This window comes from Ochotona curzoniae, unplaced genomic scaffold, assembly GCF_017591425.1.
Source record: "Ochotona curzoniae isolate NIBS_2020 unplaced genomic scaffold, NIBS_Ocur_1.0 contig_1014, whole genome shotgun sequence".
Classification (NCBI taxonomy): domain Eukaryota; kingdom Metazoa; phylum Chordata; class Mammalia; order Lagomorpha; family Ochotonidae; genus Ochotona; species Ochotona curzoniae.
In genome coordinates, this window is record NW_024464920.1 from 15,926,467 (window position 1) to 15,934,640 (window position 8,174).

The window sequence follows — 8,174 nt, forward strand, 5'->3', positions numbered from 1 at the left end:
TGTGCATAAATTATTTGGAATTCGAAAGGGACACCTGTCTTTTCTTCTATAAAAACTTATTTAATCGGTCATTTATTTACATCAGTATGGACACGTGAGTATCCATTTTGTATGTCAAGTTATAATCTAACATCCGTCACCTTGCTAGCCAAATTGTTACAGTTTTGGCCTTTGGAAATTCTTCAGTTGACTCCTAGAGCCTTTTGACACATGTCCATTAGATAAGTTGCTATTGTTGGCCAACATGGCATTACAAGGAACATCAGACTCATCTTGCATATTTCCTGCCTCAGTCTTGGAAGCAGTCATTTTTCCGTGAGTTCTGGCTGTGTTTAGTGAATGATGGCATTAAATAACAAAACCAGCAGGATCTGGGTACTTGTTGTTCTTGTTGCTAAGAGATACACATTCTCTCAAATGACAAAACACGTAAGTTCATGTGGGCATACAGATCTGTGTACGAACAAATATCTATAGTTATTTTATGTATAGTGATTGGTATCTGCATTAAGGTAAATATGAGTTCTTACTGATGCCTCTAATTCATTATCACATGAATTGTTCTAGCATTCTCTTCTGATCATCTGAAAATTCAACTTCAAGCTGCTTCTAGTAGTATATATGCACAGCACTACCAGAATTCTTACGCCATGACTGATTTTTTTCTGGCTCCTATTGTGCTGTGATACTCCAAGTCCTGGGCCCCAGATATTTTAAACACCTTCCTCTAAAATCCTACACTGTTTTATTTTATCCAGCAACAGTAGAGACTGTACATTTGCCCTGAAGTTACAAACACATGGGTTTAGTAACTGGGTTTGAGTTAATAATATCCATGTTCCATTTTGCTTCCAATTTCTGAGTAAACAATTCCCTATAGTGAATGTTTTCTATGTCAGATGTCTAATAGGACTTCTGTTTTTATGTCTGTACCCTGATTGGTCTTTGAACCTGCAGTTCTTTTTAGTTTTTCCTGCTTAATCCATTTTGAGTTGTTTCTTGTCTCTTGCGGCCACCAGAGTGTTAAATAATATACCATTCTTTCTGCCTTGAATGTTCTTGTTCTTACTGCCCATGTGGAAAATTGCCAATAATTCTTTGGGACTTAGTTTAGCATTATCTTTGCTGTAACTCTCTCTCCCAGATCCATCCCCAAGCATTACACCACCAATCTCATTTCACCTTTTTAGCAAGTTATGCACTTAGAATTCTTAGGGAAGTGCATCAGACACTAACTGCATTTAGAATACGGATCCTTTTTTCTGTTTGTCGGCCCTTAATGATTTTAAATTATTGTGATTATGAAAGGGTCAAAGCACTGAGGCATTACACAACTTCACATGAATGTATGTTTTACAGAGCATATTTGATTCACTGCTTAATTGAGTAACTGTATCCAGTGACTTTTTAAAAATCAAAGACAGTTGCTGCTTTCTAATGTTGATAATGAAAGGATGTGTGTTTATGTGTGTGTGTGCTAAGTACTTATGCTGCCAGATCCTAGAATTTTGCTTTTTGTTATAGCACAGCTTATTTCATTCTCTCAAGCACTTCTACTGAGTGCAATTATGACAGCATAGGCTACATGGCCTGACTTCCTTTGACTTTATTAATATTCCAGATTTGTCATTGCTTTGGGAAACAGGCTTAATTCCTGTGCCTTTAAAATACAAAATATTTCAATCCAGAGCTAAAAACACATATTTTACATAATTCAAACTTTTACTTTATTTCAAAAGATAACAAGACAGCTCTCTGCGTTCTGTATGTAATTCCTTCTGGACTAAAACTGTCTATTTAAAAATAGTTAATGCATCCATATGTGGTCTCAACCATTGTGCTATCTTTAAATCCACCTTCATGGTGATATTTTTGAATGACTACATTTGAACCTGTACTGTGAATGTACATGGTTTACTAAGAGCAGGTCAATCCTAGTTCTATTTATCATCAAGGAAGATTACTAAGACAAGGCTATTAGCAACAGGTGCCAAGGAGATGTTTATTTATTTCATTGAGTGTTATAACATAGCAGTGCAGAGTGTTCAAAATTTACACACGCAGATCAGATTTGGATAATGGGTCTTGAAGTCTGGATGATATGTCAATGACTCAGAAAATCTTGGCTTTGCTCTTGCAAGGACTCTCAAGGTGTGTGCCTCTAGATCATATCGTTATAGGGGAAAGCCACTACAATTACTCCAGATGTAGTTAAAAAAAATTTTCACTCATTCTTTTTTGAGTGCCATTCACGTGCCATATAGCATAGAGGCACTGATTATTTCTATGATAAAAAATGCATTATGTTATGATTTTGCAAAGGATATTTAGAAAATAATGTGTCAAGGAACATACTGTCATTCCTAGTAAAGCAGATTTCTCTAAAGGCAGACTGAGCAATCTCAGACCCTTTAAACATTATTTTATCCAGCTAGATACTTTAAGGATGTGACCAGAAATAAGTGAGAAGGGATAATGTCATATTTTACAAAATAATAAAATGTATAAGATAATATAGAACACCATAGCAGTGCAATGTTCATGCCATGATAACACCTAGTATAATCACACTGCTCTGAATATTCTCGTCTTTTGCAGAAACCATCATGAAATGCTGCCCATTGCTAGGTGTGTTTAGACTGGGGCTACTCTACCACGGGGTAGTCCATTACTGTCCATGGGAGTTTCTTGTAGCAACGCTCAGACTGTGAAAGGCACAGCAACAGCAAACGTGGAAGTTCTGCTGGAAGTACTATGATTACAGTATATCTAAAACATCCTTTTTGGAGCTGACAGTATATGATAAAAATAAGATTTACCTACATAATCATACCACACCTTCTGGGGCCAAATACATTTAGAACTGTCATGTTATTTCACTGCAATTTCATTTTTTTTTATTACTACTGGGTAATAAAGTAATCCTAGTGTATGATTCCCAGACTTTTAGATTTCACAGTCCAGTAAAATTATAAAAGACAGTGAGATTACAAATGGGTTTGACAATTTAAAAATATTCACTAAATAAGAGACATGAAAACACCTATCCTCTATCTGTACAACTGCTTTATAGTAGCAAACAATTTTTAAAAAAAACTCCCCGATCATACCAGTTTTCTTAGTTTTGTTGCAGTTCAGAGAAACATATAGGGTCAGTGGATGCTGACATTTGTCCATGCTGAGAAGGAATGAGTTTTAAGAATAAGACAGGGGCTTATTTCCAACTATGCCACTTTCCAGTTGTTTAAACTTAGTTAATTTACTTAACATTCTGAACCTGTTGAAAAGGAATATTCATCTGCTTTGTCTCTAGTACAAAGTTACTGGAAACATTAGAAGTTGATTCATCGAAAAACAGTATCAACTAATACATGCTATTAAGTAGAGTTTTAGAAACTTCTGCTTAGGACTATTAGGGAATTATAAATATTTCCTTGCCTTCGTTTTTAAAGGACATAAAATTATTAAGAAGCTAATATGAACTGAGTTAATTCTGTATTCTGGATCAAAATAACAACAAAAATGCACATTTTGGACATTTTACGGGTTCAAAGAAAAGCAAACTCCATAAAATACAGAGTTAAATGGTTTGTTCTCATCACACAGCTAGAGAAAGGCAGAATTATGAATTCAGTACAAATTCAGTACAAAACTTACTCTAGTTGACAATCGATTATTAGTATTTAATGATCTTGACCAAGAGAAAAATCAATATGTCAAAAACGTAATTTTTTTTTAGCTCCCAAAAGCATGAAATGGTAATTTTGGGGTTAGCATGTACAAATATGACTGAAGCTAAAACTAAATTTTGCCAGTATCTTTTGTCTTCTAGGCCTTAAACCCAAACCATTATAAATATTTCTCCTACTTATTATAATTAGCTGTCAAATTAGCTTTTATTATGAATATTTTAATGTGGTAAATCATTTGTGTTTTTAGGAGGATTCTTACATAATTAGACAGTACTGTGGCATTTAAAATAACATTTCACAACTGTCTTTCAGATATAAAACAAAAATGATAATGTAGTCTTAGAAACTATCTTATGATTTTGAATTTTTTAGCTGGCAGTGAAGGCAGAAAGCCTCCTAAAAGCACAAAAGAGATCCAAAAAAAACAATAGGATTGTGGGAAAATGGCAAGACAATGAATATTGGTTATCAAAAGATAACCTTTATGTGAATGGACCAAATATGCTAATTAAAAGATATGGGCTGGTTGAAAGGATTAAAAATAGGACCCATCGGGCCTGCCTTGAACGCGACAGGATCCCATATGGGCACCGGTTCTGATCCTTGCAGCTCTGCTTCTCATTCAACTCCTTGCTTGTGGCCTGGGAAGGCAATCAAGGAAGGCCCAAAGCCTTGGGACCCTGCACCCGTGTTGGGGATCTGGAGGAGGTTCCTGGTTCCTGGCTCTGGATCAGCACAGCACCAGTCGTTATGGTCACTTGGGGAGTGAATCATCAGATGGAAGATCTTCCTCTCTGTCTCTCCTCTCTGCATATCTGCCTTTCTAATAAAAATGAAATAATAATACCCATCTGTATGGTGCCTATAAGAAATACAGGTATACATTCATATTTCTTGTACAAGAAATACCTATATTTCTATTGTTGAAGGACTATACTATTGTTATATAATAGGGGTAAACAGTGGTGGAAGAAAGGTGAAGTGGGGGAGGTGCTGGTAAAAGGGGAAATCCTTGAGCCTAAGGAACTATATTATGAAAAATAAAACTTTAGAAAAATTAAAATGAAATGAAGAAACTAAAAAAGAAACATATTTCACCAAATAAGACAGATAGACCAAAAGGGAACAGATGGGAAAAAAGATATTGTATGAAAATGCAAAAAAAAAAAAAAAAACCAAACTGAATTAATCATCTGAACATGAGGCAAACAGACTTTCACAATAACCAACAGGGAGATACAGGCTCCAATACAACAATGAGGCATTTCAATACCCCCATTATCATCAACGGACAATTGGACAAATATGTACAAAGAAACATGCTAATCTACACTCTTGACCAAATGGACCTAATGTGTATCTACAGAATATTTCATCCCATAGTTGCAGAATACATTCTTTTCATTCGTGTATGGAACTTCCTCCAGAACAAACCATTTTCTATACCTTAAAACAAATGTCAACAAATTCAAAAACTTCAAACATACCCTGTGTCTTTTCTGACCACATGGAATGAAGCTTGAATAAACTCTCATAAGAAATTCTAGAGAATGTTCAAATGCAATGAACATTAATAATGCACTCTTGATTAGACAATGGATCATGGAAGAAATTAAAACAGAAACTTTTGTTTTTCTATTCAATATTGTTTATAGCCATTGTATTCCCACTGAACTAAGGTCTTTTTTGCTTTCTATTTGTTAAATTCCTTATTCAGTGAACTTTGAGATTTTACTGTTGTGTAAGTCTAGAATATGTTATTTCAAATCTTAAAAAAGGAATGCCATTGTGCTCTTAGAATTGTATCTACTTTGTTAAATATTAATTAAAATTAAAATATTAAAATAAAAAACAAAAAATGGAAGTTAAAACATTCCTAGAGATGAATGAAGATGACAAGAGAGCATGTCCAAGCTAATGGGACATAGCAAAAGCAGTATTAAGAAGAAAATTTACAGCAATTAATGCTTTTACAAAAAATTTGGATGGATGACAGACAGATAAAGAAAAAATAGTGTATGTCAAGCACCTAGTAAAACAAGAACAAATCAAATAAAACAATAGTAGGAGAAAAAGAAATAATAAAAATTAAAGAAAAAATAAACAAATGAAATTTAAAAATCACAAAAGGTTCAGTGATGGGCCCGGTGCGGTGGAGCAGTGGTTAAGGTACTCGCCTTGCACGCCCAGGATCCCATATGGGCACCGGTTCTATCCCGGCAGCCCCGCTTCCCTTCCAGCTCCCTGCCTGTGGCCCGGGAAAGCAGTCAAGGACAGCCCAAGGCTTTGGGACCCTGCACCCTCGTGGGAGACCCGGAAGAGGCTCCTGGCTTCGGATTGGCATAGTAGCGACCATTGCGCTTACTTGGGGAGTGAATCATGGGACGGAAGATCTTCCTCTCTGTCTCTCCTCCTCTCTGTATATCTACCTTTCCAAAAAAAAAAAATAATAATAAAAATATATCTTTAAAAAAAAAACAAAAGGTTCAGTGAAATCAAGTCATTTAGAAATAAATAATGTTGAAAAATCATTGACTCAGCTAATTAAAAAAAGGAAAAACAGGGAGAAGACCCAAACTAATAAAATCAGAAATGAAAAAAGGAGATATTGCAACTGATTCTACAGAAGTAAAATTAATTGTCAGCAATTAACACAATAGTTATGATTCAGCAAATTGAGAAAAACCTGGAAGATATGAATGGATTTCTGGATACATACAGTTTACCAAAATTGAGGCATCAAAACAAGGAAGATCAAAATAGACCAGCAACTGAGACAAGCCTTGCAACAGTAGAAAAGACACTCCCAATAACAACACAAAATCAAGACCTAATGCCCTCATTGCTAAATTCTATACAAATTTTAAAAGGGAACATTCAAAATTTGTAAATTTTAATTTTTTAAAAGGGAACTTTTAAAATTTAATCACAATTCTTCTTAAACGAATCAAAACAGCTGTAAGGAAGATATTCTTCACAATTGCTTCTATGAAGCCAGCATCACCTTAAATCCAATGCAGAATAAAGAAAAGGAAGGAGACCTATAGACCAGTATCCCTGCTGAACAAAAGTAGGAAGTCCTCAACAAAATACTAATTGAATTGAACAACATGATAGAAAGATTATCTACTTGGATCAAGTGAAAGTTATCCTGGAACCAGTTTAGTCTGGCAAAAAAAAAAAAAAAAGAAATATGTGTATGAATGGAAAGAATAGAAACCTCAAAAATGAATCTGCATATCTACAACCAATTTTGACAAATGAGCTTAAATATTTTTGGAGAAACCAGTCTTTTCAACAGTGGTGTTGGGAAAATTGGATCTGTGCAGTGAGAAACGTGAAACAAGGCCCTTGCCTGACACTATGTACAAAAATCTACTCTCCATGTATAAGGAACTAAAAGTAAATTCTGAAACCATGAAATTACAAGAGAAAAAAAAAACATTGCATGACGTAGGCATAGGCAAAAATTTGTTGGCTAAAACTCCAAAAACATAGGCAGTAAATCCAAGATCAGACAAATGGGCCTACATCAAGCTAAGAAGATTCTGCACAGCAAACACTTAACAAAGTGAAGAGACAACTGATAGAGTGAGCGAAAATATTCATGAACTATGTAACTGATAGGAGATTAATGTTGAGGACATATAAAGAGTTCAAGAAATTTCATAACAAAATCAACAATCTAGTTAAATGGGCAAACGATATAAACACATACTTTTTTTTCTAAAAATGAAAAACAAATTACTAAGAGGAATACAAAAAATATAGATGATCACTAAGCATCAAGCAAATACAAATAAAAATCAAAGTGAGGTTTTACCTCATTCCAGTTAAAATTGGTACCATCCAAAAGTCAAAAATAACAAATGCTAGCAAGGGTATGGAGAAAAATGTTCCACAGTGCATCTTGGTGGAATTGTAAGTTTTTAAAACCATTGTGGAATCAGTTTGGAGACTGCTCTGGTAACTGAAAAAAATCCACCATATTACCCAGTCAGTCCACTCCTGGGTATATATCCAAATGAAATGGTATTATCCTATGAAAAAGTATCTGTACCTCCATGTAATTAACAGCTCAATCTGCAATAGCTAAAATATTAACTCAAATATCTATCAACTGATGCCTGGATCAACAAAATTTGGAATATACACAATGGAATAGTATTCAGTCACAAGAAAAAATGAAGTCCTGTCTCTTACAACAACATGGGTGTAGCTGGACACCATTATAGTTAGTGAAATAAACTATTACAAAAAGAAAAACATCATTTTATTCTTGGATGTTTGCTAGCTGAGATACAGAGTACCAAAAACAAACAAATAAACAAAAACCCTGAATTTAAAAGAATGAAGTTGGGCTTTGGCTTGCTAGCCTAGTGGCTAAAGTCCTCACCTTGAAGGAGCTATTGGGATTCCATGTGGATGCCACTTCTAATCCTGGCTGCCCTGCTTCCCATCCAGCTCCCTGCTTTTGGTCTG